Raw genomic sequence first — 13,734 nt, 5'->3', positions numbered from 1 at the left:
TTCTCCGCTCACTCAGCAAGTGCAAACAGGAGCCAAACAAAGGACCTCCCAGCTTCGCACCGCCACCCCAGGGCACTCTTAAGCGTTAGTGTGGAAGCAGCAGGAAGCCGCCCACTTCTGTCCAGCAGGACCGCAGGGAGAGGTGGGAAGTTCCTGGCAGTTCTGCAGGGAGCATCTTGCAAGAATTGCTAATAAAATGTCCAATGGTGCAGTACAAGCCACACTGCAGTCCCGTGGTGAATTACTTCAGGCTTAAGGAATTCCAAAGAGAAATCAGGCAATTAGCAACTTCCAGCGAGACAGAAGGCAGAGGTGGTTGCCTGCTGCCTGCAGAACTGCTGCCTCTGGCTGCTGCTTGAGCTGGCTTTCGGCTGTTCCCTGGAGAAAAGCCCCCTCCAGCATCCCCTCCACAGGAATGCTGCCACACCTATCTCACTGGCTTCATTAAAGTCTCGGTAAAAAAGCAAACAGACAGAATGCTCTCATTTCAGAGCTTTGTGGTTGGTGTTGTCAGTTCTCTTAGCATATAACAAGGCTTTCCTTTGAATGTGTAAAAAGAGAGCAGTATGAGGCAGGCTTCTATTCTTTAATCTGTTAAGTTTATTTTCATTTTGTGTTAGGAGTGGTTTTGCCTGTTTGCATGTATGTGTACCCTTTGCATGCAGTACCTGTGGAGACAAGAAGAGGGCATCAGAGCCTTGGAACTAAAGTTACAGATGGTGGCCAGCCACCATAGGAGTGCTTGGAACCAAACCCAGATTGTCTGCAAGAGCCGTGAGAGCTCTTAACCGCCGAGCCATCTCTCCATACCCCAGTCTCCCATTCTTATCAAGTTTCAGTTCCTAATAAGATCATTGAGCTTATGTGGCTTTACAAAAGATACAACAGTTTTTAAAATATGCCTTCATTCCATACTGCCACAGCAGGCTTTTGCCGCAAGCTGGTGGAGATCCCTCAGTCAACTTGGAATAAGAGAAGGACCTTCCCCAAAGAGAATGACTTGAGAGTCAAACTGCAAGGTGACACACAGGCCACAGTGTCGCCTTGTGTTTTTAAAGAGGTTCGGGGAGGCAGTGCGCTAAGGGTGAGGTGAGGATGGTCACAAAGACAGTTTGAAACAATCTCATCAGCTAAGATCAGTAACAAAGCTGGTGACAGGCTTTCTATGACCAATGACCTTCAGTGTTGGTTTTCCTTTGTAACTTATGATTGCTTTTCCTTCTGTTGAGTTTGTAATGGTTACTCTCATTTGTCAACTTAATAACATATAGAGCCACCTAGGAGACCTCTCTTGGCAGGTGCAGAGGATTATCTCATTGGGTTAAATCTGGAGGAGATCCCTGCCCTCCATCCGTGGGAGGCACCACTCCCTGGGCTTGGACCGTAACTCCATAAAGGGAAGAAACTAGCTGATTCCGTTATTCTCTGCTTCCTGCTTGTGGCTGTGGTGTGACCAGCTGCTTCAAGCTTCCACTGTCTTGACTTCCCCGTGATGGCAGACTGTAGTCTTGAACTCTGAGCCAGCATAATTTTTTCTGAAAGTTGCTTTTGTCATGGTATTGTATCACAGCAACAGGAAAGAGAGCTAAGACACAAGCAACTCCATTTGAATCATATGGTTTTTCCACTTGAGACTGATTTTCAAATTTCAATATCTTTCTAATTCATTCCCTTTAACTAATAGGCTAGAAATCACTTGGGACCATGACTCGACCCCTCTAAATCCAAATTTAGTTGTTCCTCATTGAAGTTCTTACTTATAAAATAACATGAAGCCTTTTCACACCGGGGTCTAAACCCTCTTGGAGAATGGTCATAGTGCTAACATCCACCCTTTGTCTTGACAGCACAGATAATGGCTGAGGTCCTGAGGTGCAACAGTTTCCTCTCCCACAGGCTAGTAGGCATCCATCCCGTTGGAATCCTGCCAACGCGTGGAGGCCATGCTGGCACTGCCCTGCCTTCCCCAGGCTTATCACCTCTACTCAACCACTTCCCAATTATGGCTGGTCCCGGCTCTGCCTCATGCACACACCCAGCCACTTCAATGCCATGTCACTGCGCACTCCAGGCCTTCCTCTCCCCCTGGGAAAAGATGCGCCCACAGCCAGCGAGGAGGAGGTGGCCTGTTTGCCGCTCATCCAAATCCTTATGTCCAGTGAAAAACTGAGCCATTGTGCAGAAATTGTTCTATAAACTTCTAAAATTAGTGTCTCCTGCTCAAACACTAGCTATGCAAGATACACACACACACACACACACACACACGCGCACACACACGCACACACACACGCACACACACACGCACACACACACGCACACACACGCGCACACACACACGCACACACACGCACACACACATACATATGCACTGTTCCTCAGTAGCCATAGGAGACTGGTTCCAGAAGCCATGGGAAATGTAAAAAGTCAAATGTCCAAGGACCTATTGTAGATGGTATGGATATTTGCTAGAGAGGGAAATATATAGCACGGTATTTCCGTATTGCCTAGGAGGAAAAAGCCATTTTAAGGCATAAGAGCATGGGTTCCTCTGTACCCACAAAATTCACTGATTCCTTCATCTTCCTTCACACATTAATTGTCTTCAGATTATGTTTGCACGTGATAAGAAATAACAGTTGCTATATCTATTATTCAAGGAAAAGTTCTTTCCTTGTTCAGTACATGTAAAATATTTTTCAATATTTTAAAGTTTTGGTTGATTGAATCTTTGGGTGTAGAAGCTGCAAACAGAGAAAACTGACATAAAATATGTGTGCAGATACACATGCACACAAAAACCTGTGTGTGTACAATGGGGTCAAATGCCACGTGGCCACTCAAGATGATTTTTCTTCACACAGCAGAGCAGGACAATGCACAGACGGCCACAGAATGCCCCACGCTTGCGTCACAAGTGTGTCCTTCCGCCCTCCACTGACTGCAGCTTGGAGACTCTGCAGTCTTTGATGGGTGACAGCTCAGACAGAGTCTGTTAGTCTGTATTGTGCATTACAAGCAAGTGTGAATTTGTGTCATAAATAAAACAGAATAAACTTCAAGTCCCTGGAATAACTGCCCAAAGTCAAGGAAGCTTGGTGGGGATTAAGAGTCCATGAGACAAAAGGCCCCGGCTCACCCTGGAAGGTCACGGGCCTTTGAAACGCTCCGCTGATACCTGACCTGTCACTTGTATTACCAATGTGCTCAGCGTTGTCTGTTCCCACAGACCTGGGCGGAGGGGAGACCGTGGCTGAGATTCAGCAATGGATACCCAGGATCTGCTTCTCTAAGTCTCCGCACTCGCTCGACGCCCTTGAGCCCAGCCTCTCCCTCTCACCCATTTGCTCCCTCTCTGTGGAAACATGGCTCTTTGTGCTTTTGCTCTGACAAGTGCAATTTTACAGCAATTAGCATTTCTTTTAGGAAAACTTCCGTGAGGGGAGCAGCTGGGAGCCCGCTCACCATCCACAGGTGTGAAGGCCGCTGCAAACCTTAATTTTCCCAGATCTGATTGACTGGCTCTGAGCACCTGCTGTCCAGGTTGGGGAGCTGTTTGGCCCCTGGTGGGAGACATTCTTGCTCCCATGGTTGTACAGGTGGCCCAAGCAGTTCAGGCCACCCTGTCACCCCGTAAATTGTGGGAAGAAGCCTCTAGGCACGTCTTCTCTCCTAAGTCTGCACAATCCGCTGAAGGGCACAAGACGTGGACACGTTGGCTCCTCTGTTCCCACGAAAGCCACAGAGACCTTCCACATCTCCTAAGGCCTCCTCCCTGTGGTCACTTCTCAGGAATTCCCATAATGCCTTGTGCTGGGGTCCTGATGCTGTGGGACAAGCTGCATAAACGTAGCAAACAACGTAATATGTCACCCAGCAGTTGTGTAGATTGAAGCGCAGCACCGGCCTCGCCAGGCTGACAGGAGCTTTCAGCAGGACTGTGTTGCCTCTGCAGGTTCCCGGTCACAGCTGACTCCCTAAGTGTGGAGATGCCCCCATAGCCTCAGGCATTTGAGCACCTGGTCCCCAACTGTGGAGGTGTGCTCCTGCTGAAGGAAGCATGTCTCCAAGAGCCAGGTTTGGGGACTTTAAAGACTTACACCATGTCACACTGAGACCGCCCGCTTTGTGGTTGCAGATAACGGCCCTCAGCTTCCTCTTCTGCAGCCTGACTCTGCTGCCATGGACTCGCACCCCTCTGGAACTGTAAGCTGAACAAACTCTTCTTTCCCTGAGTTGCCTTGGTCACGGGGTTCTGTCACAGCTGCAGAAGGAACTGAGACTCTAGCGTGAGCTGTCTTCCGCAGACTAGCCACACCCTTGTCTCGTGACTCCACAGCCAGGAATGAGGTCAGGTCCTTGCCCCTCTGCCCTTTCTCTCGTTCCCCAACTCCCTTGTCCCTCGCCTATCTCTGCCCTCCACTTATAAGTGATGGATGACCGTCGGCCACCCAGTGACCCAGCATCTTCCTGACTGGCAGCCTTGGGGCCATCTCCAACCTCAGTTCCCTTTTGCAGAGTATCATGTATCCACAAAGTCCAGGGTTAGGCTCTGGGCACCAGTACTAGTAATATTTTCATCACTGTGATAAACTATCTAATAAAATAGCTTAAGGAAAGAAGTACTCCTTTTTGCTTAGTCTTAGAGGTAACGTCCAATGAGGAGCCAGTTGATTTATTAATTTGACCCACTCAGGGGATTAATCCACTCAGGAAGACAGAACCCTAGTGATCAAGGCACTGCCCCAAAGCCCAGATCTGAACGTCACTCCACTGAGATCTGAGCCTACAACACAGGAGCCTTTCAGGGCATACCTCATGTCGGAACCATGAGAGTGCCTTCAGGCTTGCTCTGCTACCGTACTGTGCACTCCATGTAACCCACCAGTCCAAAGGGCTGATCTTAAAGACGGGAAGTGACTTCATTCATTGAGAAGTGTTTCCTGCATTCTTGTGGTCTCAGGCACCTTTTGTAGCACTAGGTTTGTATATGATCTGAGGTGCTCCCCACAACTTCATGTTTTGGGAGCTTGGTCCTCAATACAAAAGTATCATAGATAATGTGGCGCCTCTAAAAGGTAGAGGCTAGCAGCCAGTCAGAGGTCACTGGTCAGGGATGTGATATGTCTAAAAAAGAATTGATGTCATTATTAGGGAATTTGGTTAGCTCTCCTAAGATTGGTGTAAACAAGCAAGCCTGCCCCCCCCCACTGTGGCTTCCTGTCTTGCCATGGACTCCAACCCTTATCTGCTGTGAAGCTCTCAGCAGAGCCACAGAGATGCTGGTGCCAAGCATGCCCTTGGGTCTCCATAGCTCTCAGCCTTAGGTATTCCATTAGTGACAACTCACACAATTGTTGTTTGTTTTCGTTCATCTCCACAACCCAAACAGCACAGTTAAAGAGGCCACAGGGGAAAGCATTTAAGATAAGAAAGGCATCAGAGTCAGCGTCTGTTCACAGTGGGGTGAGAGCCGAGGTAGCAAAGATGCTGGTTTCTGAGCTGGTGCCACCCACACTCATGCAGAGGGACTTGCCAAGTAGAAGCGCTTGGGCCCGGAGCTTTGTGGACACAGATGGAAACAGGGCAACTAGAGAAGACTCTACAGCAGCGTGGGGTAGACTAAAGGCAAGCAGCTAGCGATGGCCCGCTGCTTAGTTTTTGTCAGCTTGTCACAAACTGGGGTCATCTGGAAGAACAGCGGCCACCAGTGCGATCTGTCTGTGGAACGTTCTCCTGACTGTTGTGAGAAAACTCAAGCCTCTGTGGGCAGCAACAACCACAGGTCCTCAGTTGTATACAAAGGTGAGCTGTGCAAGCTAGGGAAAAGAGGCCAGCAGACAGCATCACTCCGTGGCTCCTGACTGAATTCCTGCCTTGGCTTCTCTTAATGATAGACCATCAGCTGTGAGGTGAAATACACCCTTTCTTTCTGGAGTTACTTTTGGTTGTAGTGTTTATTAAAGTGACAGAGAGAAAGCTAGGACATTTGGAGAGGTAGCCAGTGGCTGACACTGCTGAGCCATCGAATCTCTGAGCTAAAATGGGAGCAGAGGAGGAAACATACCTGTATGAGGAGCCTCCAGACAGGACCTGGCTATGGTGAGAAGAACTGATCTCAATGTCCCGTTCTCCTCCTGCCTCCCATGAGCCTAACCCAAGAGGAAGAGAAGACGAGAAGAGCTGGATGGCTCATGAGGACCATTCCCACCAGGGGCAGAGAATGTGTACGGGGCGCTGGGAGGGATCGGCAGCGTGGGAATAGTGAGCAACATCTCGAGATTCTCAGATTCTTCCTGGAAAGCCAGGTGCTGTCTCATAAGTCAGTTCAGCAGGAAAGGCTGGAAGAAAAGACCGGAGCGGCAGAGTGAGGGGGTGCTCAGCCACAGGTATGATAAGGGACACAGGCTGAGGACAAACCCAGAAGGCAGCAGGCAGTGGGGAAGGAAAGGACACTCACTGAGTATTAGTTCTGAGTCCTGAAAGCAACACCAGAGTGGGTATCGGGGTCTTGTATCCACTATAAGCTGGGTCTGGAATGTTCCCCCAAATGGCCACGTGTTCAGGACTCAGTCCCCAGCTGGACGCTGTTTAAAGATGAGGCCTAGTGACCAGTCTTAGGTCCCTGGAAGCAGGACCTTCAAGAGGGTTGTGGGAGTCTGGGTTCTTCCTCTTCTGCTTGGCCATGAAGTAACCAGCTTCTTGTACCTGTAAGTGCACCTTGACGTTCTGTGCCAGCTCAGACCCCAGGCAACTGGGCTAACCAGAAACTACAGCTGTGAGCCAAAGCGAACCTTTCCTCTTTTTAAGTTGGTTTTGCTTCTTATTCTGTACTCTTATCACTATTAATTGGCATGTCATGTGTATGTGTGTTTGTGTGTTGGTGGGTTGTGTGTGTGTTGGTGTGTTTGAATGCGGGCATGTGAACGTGACAGCACACATGTGAAACCGATGACTCTCAGGAGCTGGTCCTCTCCTTCCAGATTGTTGTGACCAGGTCTTTCACACTGCTGTATCCTCCAGGCTAGCCAGCCTCCTGTCGCTCTCACCATTGGCGAGCCAGAATTACAGATGGCCTCCACACATCTGGGTTTTGTGTGGGCTCTGGGCCTCGAATTCAGGTCATGATATTTGCAAGTTCATTTACCTGCTTGGCCATCTCGGTGGTCCTTCCGTTCATTTCTCTCAGATTAAAGAGGGTGGGTGCTGACAGACAGACACCATGTAAGATCTGACCTTTTGTAGTAGAATGGACCAAAATTGAAGCCAAAAGGAATAGATTCAAATCAAATTCATGGTCCGCAGGTTCAAGGGTAGGAGACTGAGAGGAGCTGATTGACATTCGATATGTGCCTAGCACATTTGCGTAGTTCCTCTTCCAGCATAGGAGAAGCTTCATTCCCCCGTTGGCATTCATTCTGTCTCCAAAACACAGCAGTGGGCGGTGGCTCAGGGTTACTGTGTTTGCAGGGGACCTTAGTTCAATCCCCAGAAGCTCATATTCTCCTCACTTCTGCTCTAGGGGTCCAACATCTCTGCCTTCTCCAAAGACACCTGAACTCATGTGCATTCACACATGCACACACACACAAAATTATCACATGATGGACTGTGTAAGCAGATGTAGCCAGAGCATCATCAGTCATACAGGCGATCATGTATCACCCTCGCATTCCATCTCCCACACGCCTGTATGGTCAGGCTGATGCGCCTCAGACCAGACTCATTGCAGAGGCTCAGTAGACACCCATGGCTGGTAGCTGCCATCCTGGACAGCACACTTCCTCATGACGACGAGACACACCTCCCCTGCCTGCCGGTGGCTCCACGGAGTCCTCTCCACCATAGCTGACCTTTTCCCTCCCAGACAGCCTTTGTGCTTCAGCTGCTTATGGAAGAACTTGCAGATAAAGAGAAGTCAGGGCTTTGGATGTATTGGGAAGTCATTAGAGAGTCAGGACTGGAAGAAGAACGAGCCAGCGCAGGCTCCATCATGCCTTTCCGTGTGCTCAGCAGCACTGAGTCAGTGCTGGGTCCTCACTGCACACGCTCACACAGACAAACCGCCCCTGATCCAGCAGAAAACTTATCTGAGGAGCATTTCTTGGAAATGTTCTGAGACGTGTGGAAATAAGAATGTCAGGATTCAGGTTGGAAGCACCCACACTTCTAAATTTCTGTTACCGATCAGAGGTTTTGCCAGCTGAGAGTGACATTTCAAGGGCACGCCTGTGACAGTTGCTGACACCAGCGCCCAGGCAGAGCACGCGGGAGCACAGATCTGTAGGCTTCCTTCCAGAAAGCATGGGTGTGATGGCCCTGGCAAGTGCGCTTGCGCTGGGAACTCTATCAAGAAACTTTACAGAAACCAAACAAGCCTTTTCTGGCGATCCAAATGGCAGATGTGTGTGAATGGGAAACTAAGAGCAGCAGGAGCAGAGACGCAAGAGCCCCACAGCCTTTCTGCCGAAGGGGCAAGATACAAACACTGAGTGAGTGGGTACAGCCGCAGGAAGCACCTGCAGCCTCAGCCAGGAAGTGACTTCTCCACCCAAGCCTCTGAGAGGCTGACCTGGAAGAGTCTTCACCAAGTCCTCATGGGGGAAGCTCCTCCCTGACGCCCAGCTCTGCCTCTCCCTGCAGCAGCCACACACCCTTCTGCTGATTTCAGGACCAGAACGGCTTTGGGGCTTTGCTGTCTTTATGGTGGCAGTGGCAGTCGCGGTGGTGGCGATGGTTTCCCCCTTTCCTGTGGGGAGGGAGGCACAGAGCATAGCTTGGTGGCTAGAGAAGCAGGTGACAGCTTTTGTGGCAGGTCAGCCTCATCCTCAGAAGCCCAGGTCTCCTCTCAGGAGACAATGAATGGACAAGAGGTGAGCAAGACGGCCACCCTAGATCTCTCTCTCCCAGGGCCAAAGACTCCACCTCAGATCAGCTACAATCAGAGATGCCTGAAGATGAGGCCAGGCCCATGGTCAGAAGGATCATGTCTTCCTCTAGCAAATGACGGGAAAGAAAAGCTGCTCTAAAACAGCTGCAGAGAAAGCCCTGCAGCCCTCGCTGTGCTTCACTCTACAAATGGTCTCCTTCCACAAGCTAGAAACCTTGTGAGCTGGGAGAGCATTCAGATCTTCTGGCGTTAGCCCACGGAGGAGGAACAGCCTCCAGGAGCAAACAATCCAGTTCACTTAGGGCCTTCCGAAGCACCACGTAAGCTGAAGTGAGACGGGGCTCTGGTTAGAACGGGTGCCAGTGCAGGAGGCGTGCAGAGAGGGAACAAGGCGTGCTGAGGAGACTGCAGTTCCCACGCCACAGCGGTCCAGCAGGAAGGAAAACCAAGCGGTGGTGAGGAAGGCCCAGCTTCCCGGGCGTCTGTGTGGACACAGCACCCTGCCGGCTGCAGCAGCCCAGGGCAGCCTGACGGAGCTTCCAGCTGGGTGACCAGGATATGCCAGGGCCTTTGGAACCCAGGGTGTTTATGGAACACACTCCATGAGCTAGCTTCAACATGGGCCAGGAAGTAGAGAAGACAGCACCCAGGCTGAGGTGGAGGCCATCCTCCTACCTCCCTTACAGCAGGGACCCCAGGAAGCTACCAGCATGCTTTGCTTCCCCGCTGCCTGAGCCCACAGTTTGGATCCGCAGGCGCAGGCAGGTGGGAAAGCATGACATCCCAGACACCCTGAATTTCTGGATATACGAAACCCGTGTGACGTTGCTATGTGTGTTTGCACACGCGTGTGTTTGTGCACACCACATGAGTGCGGGAGCCTGAGGGATACCAAAGGACGGGAAAGCATAAGCTTCCCAGAGTGCGTGCCAGGAACCAACCACGGCCCCTCTGCGAGAGCAGCGCGCACTGCCAGCTGCTCAGCCGGCTCTTCACCCCCAAGGCGAGGTCTGTGCACAGCACCAAACGAGCTGCTCTGAAATACGATGTCGATGGCCTTAACTAACCACCCTTCCAGCTCACCTCCCGATCCAACCTCGGGTCAGACTAACCGTGAAAACACACTCACTTGTGTTCCCTGTGTGCTCAAGGCCAATCGTAGGGCTGATAGTCGCCTGCTATGGAGTCATGGAGCCAAAACAGCAGAGGCTGAGCTCCACACCAGTGCTTCTATTTTGAGACACGCCCTTTCATTACACTTTACCACAGGTCCTGTGTGACATTGCCCCATGATCTAAGCTACCAGCGAAGCCACAGGCAGGCGGAAGGGCCTCCTCTTGACCCAGTGTGCTTTGCAGAGGGTCCACACCACAGAGGTGGCTCTCTCCACCTTTCACCTCCCTTAGAAAGCCCCAGCATGGGAGACCTGGAACATGCTGTCATGAATGGTGCGATGAAGAAGTGGCCTGGCCTGACACCTTGACCTGAGGAGAAATTTACTTCTCTGCAGTGAAAGCAGAGCACCCGAGATCAAAGGGCCACACTCAGCATCTGGAGAAGGCCCAGCCTCTACTCCCAAGATGGCTCCTGGGCCTACATTCTGCAGGGTGTGTGCTTGCATGGCAGAAGGGTCAGCTGGGATGACAAAAGGAAGAGGGAGGGAACTGGAACCCTCCACCAGAGCGTTAGTGACGGTGCCAATGCAGCCAGGAGCTGGGGCTCTGGAGACCTCGTGGAGGCCCCGCCTCCCGATTGCACTGCACTGGGCATTTGATTTCCTGGAGACACAGTCAGGCTGCAGGTGTCGGGGATCCCCACAGCTGAATCAGGCCCTTCCGATGCACAGGCCCCAGCACCAGCAGCCCCACTGCTTTAGAGGCTGGCTTTGGCCACAGCAGGGTCCTGTGGGCCTTGCCCACAGCAGGCGTCCCTCTGTCCTCCCTCAGCTCTGCTGCTCACCAAAATGGCAGGTCCTGAGCTCCTGCCACAGCCCATCCATGTGGCTTTCTATAGAGATGAGGGGCCTTGCTTCTCCTTGATCAGAGCCAGGCTGGCTCTGCCACCGTAACCCCTCACAGAGGAATCATGCTTTGATCAAACCAAGAGGCTCAGGGGAAGAAGGGGCGAAGGGGCAAGGTTCCGAAAGGTCCAAGGCCAGGTTTGCTGATGTGGGCCCTGAAGACCGCCCCCCCCCCCCCACACACACACATTGCTGTGCCGTTTCCACGCTGGGAGGAATCACCAAAAGGAGGTAGAGGAGGACGATCCCAGGAGTCTGTGGGAGAGCCCAGCCTTGGGCGGCCTCGATTTTCCTTCGATGAGTCTATTTTGGAGTCTCCTTTATGCTCCCTTCGAAGTCTGACAACAGTCTAAGCCAACCTCCCATTTGTGTCAGAGACTCTTCCTCTGTTTGGATAATATGCCACTCTTACTTTTGTTCTTTGCTGGTTGACTGAGTCACACGTCTCCTCTGCTGAGAGGAGGCACAGGGAGGGAAGAGGGGGAGTCGGGGTGCGCCGGGAAGGGGAGAGGGCTGACAGTGACGGGCAGGCTGGCAGCTCTGGGCTGTGTCGGAGGCAGAGGAGTGCAGGCTGGGCTGGCCCCGAGTGAGCAGTGATGAAGCCCAAGCGAGGATGCTGACCACTCCAGTGGCCAGCCCTCCAAGATCCATCAGACCCAGCAACACCTCACCACGTGCTCTCGTAACCGGGCCGTGCACAGGCTTCCCTGCACTCAAGGAGCCTGGAGAGCGGCGGGGAAACAAATGAAGCATCATACATAAACATGGCGTGTCTCAGCACACGCCTTACACTGACAGGTTTCAGAACTCTGCCACAGGGAGGCAGAGAAAGCAACGTCTCATCAGTTATCCCCGTTCCCCTGCTTCACTCCCTGCTCCCCACCAGCTCCCAGATAAACAGGCTCCATCCACCCCCACCTCTAGGATTTGATCTGGTGCAGTGTGGAAATGAGTGTGCACAAGCCTGTGACAGCAGATTGTTAAACAGGGAATTTGAAGATTCCAGCCAACAGCAGAGGGCCGGAAATACTCCCCAGGGCAACCTCCCCCGAGCCCATTCACGCGCACAGACCCCTGCTTTGTTCACTTTCCGGACTCTTCCTGGAATGGGCAGGTTTCCAGGGAGCCTGGGGTCCCTCTCATCTTGCTCCATCCTTTACAGACCGCTGGGTGCAGAGTCTGCTCTACAGACCTCCTGAGGCCCCAGCACTGTCCACTCACACCGATGGCCTCAGTTCATGCCAGTCCTGCGGGGCCCTCAAACCGTCCCGAAGGGGAATGTCTCCACCCGCTGTTTTGTATGTAAGCATGCGTATGTCTTGGAGCGGTGCCTCTGCATGTGCGTTTGTGGAGGCCTGAGCACATGTGTTACTGTGCCCATGCACACTAGATACATGCACAGGGAGGCCCCGGCAGACACGGGCGCTCTCATGAGTCACTCTCCCCCTTAGCTCTTGCAACAGGCTTCATGCTGAGCCTGGCCTTGGTGGTCAGAAAGCTCCAGCCTTCTCCTGCCAGCCCACCGACACTGGGCTACAAGCAGCACGGCCATGTTTGACTTTTGGTTTGTTGTCGTTGTTTGTCTTGAAGTTGTAAGATTTTTTATGTGTAAAATGTGGAATGCTTTGCAGACTTGATTTCACCCTTGTGTAGGGGCCATGCTGGCCGCCCGTGTCACTGCAATGTTAGTGTGCAGTGCTGAAGCAGGGAGTCACGCCTTCGAGCTTGCACAGCCGTGTGCACTAGGCCATCCCCCTGCCCCCAGTGACTACTACCTGCTACTAACAAAGTGTCCTCACCTGAAAAAAAAAAAATAGTGTCCAGGAACATGACAAGGGAAAACTCTGAGCCAGGCCCAGCCTAATGGTGCCGCCTGTCCATCCGGGGAGCTGGGGTGCACGCTCACCTGTGAGTGAAGAAAATGCAGTCAAGAGGCTGCTGAAGATGAAGCCGGGATTAACTCTCCATCCTCTGCCCCTGCTGGCTGCAGTGTAGGCTGGGGGTGGGCGGCTGACTCCAGGCCAATAAAGAGAACAGAGGTTGTCCTGGGAGCTATCTACAGCATTATGAGGGGAGAGGATGAATGAGGAGCGCCATGGAAACTATTCGAGGAGGGCCAGAGTTGCTCCTCTGTGAAGCAGGCCCCACACAGCACCACCGAAGCCTCAGGAAGACTTGCTGCTCAGGACATTTCATTTCCTTAACAGAGAAAATAAAACACAAGCCAAGCCCGCTATCTCAGTCCTGTAACCCTAGCTACTCAAAAAGTCTTAAGGCAGGAGGACCAGAAATGCAGGGGCCACAGAAAGAGATAGAGAACAGCCATCTGAGCAACTTGGTGATGCCCTGTCTCTATTTTTTCAAAGCAGAAGAAAGGGCTAGGGATGTGGGTGAGTGCACAGAGCTTGTGAAGCATGTGTGAAGGCCCAGCTTCCATGCCCAGTACCAAAAACAAGAAGACAAAACTTGAATCCTTCAGAAACACATCAAGTATCCACTGCAGTGAATCTTGTTCAGAGCAGAAGCCACGCAGGTAGGCCATCTATCAACAGAGGAGGGAAGACAACACCAACGTGAGACGTTAGTCCGGCAGCCCGGGGTCAGAGCCCAGCAGCTCAGGGTCAGAGCCCAGCAGCCCAGGGTCAGAGCCCAGCAGCCCTGGGTCAGAGCCCAGGGTCAGAACCCAGGGTCAGAGCCCAGCAGCCCAGGGTCAGAACCCAGGGTCAGAGCCCAGCAGCCTGGGGTCAGAGCCCAGCAGCCCGGGGTCAGAGCCCAGCAGCCCGGGGTCAGAGCCCAGCAGCCCGGGGTCAGAGCCCAGCAGCCC

At 52.3% G+C, this 13,734-nt stretch overlaps 1 protein-coding gene across 3 annotated transcripts in view; it reads left to right on the top strand.

The window, feature by feature from the left end:
- The window catches only part of Kcnj6 (potassium inwardly rectifying channel subfamily J member 6), a 224,706-nt gene that overhangs the window by 113,791 nt on the left and 97,181 nt on the right, over positions 1–13,734 (top strand). The window contains exon 1 of one of the 3 annotated variants that reach the window (XM_055614871.1): positions 10,485–10,497. The exons of the other annotated variants lie outside the window; for them this stretch is intronic. The gene's annotated coding sequence lies outside the window, so the exon portion shown is untranslated. Of the gene's footprint in view, positions 1–10,484; positions 10,498–13,734 lie in introns of those variants that run through there. 3 annotated transcript variants of the gene reach the window in all.

The sequence above is a fragment of the Psammomys obesus genome, unplaced genomic scaffold, assembly GCF_907164565.1.
Source record: "Psammomys obesus unplaced genomic scaffold, mPsaObe1.curated_primary_1811, whole genome shotgun sequence".
NCBI classification, from domain to species: domain Eukaryota; kingdom Metazoa; phylum Chordata; class Mammalia; order Rodentia; family Muridae; genus Psammomys; species Psammomys obesus.
Note: the sequence above shows the minus strand (reverse complement) of the source record. Positions and strands in the feature narration are given on the sequence as shown.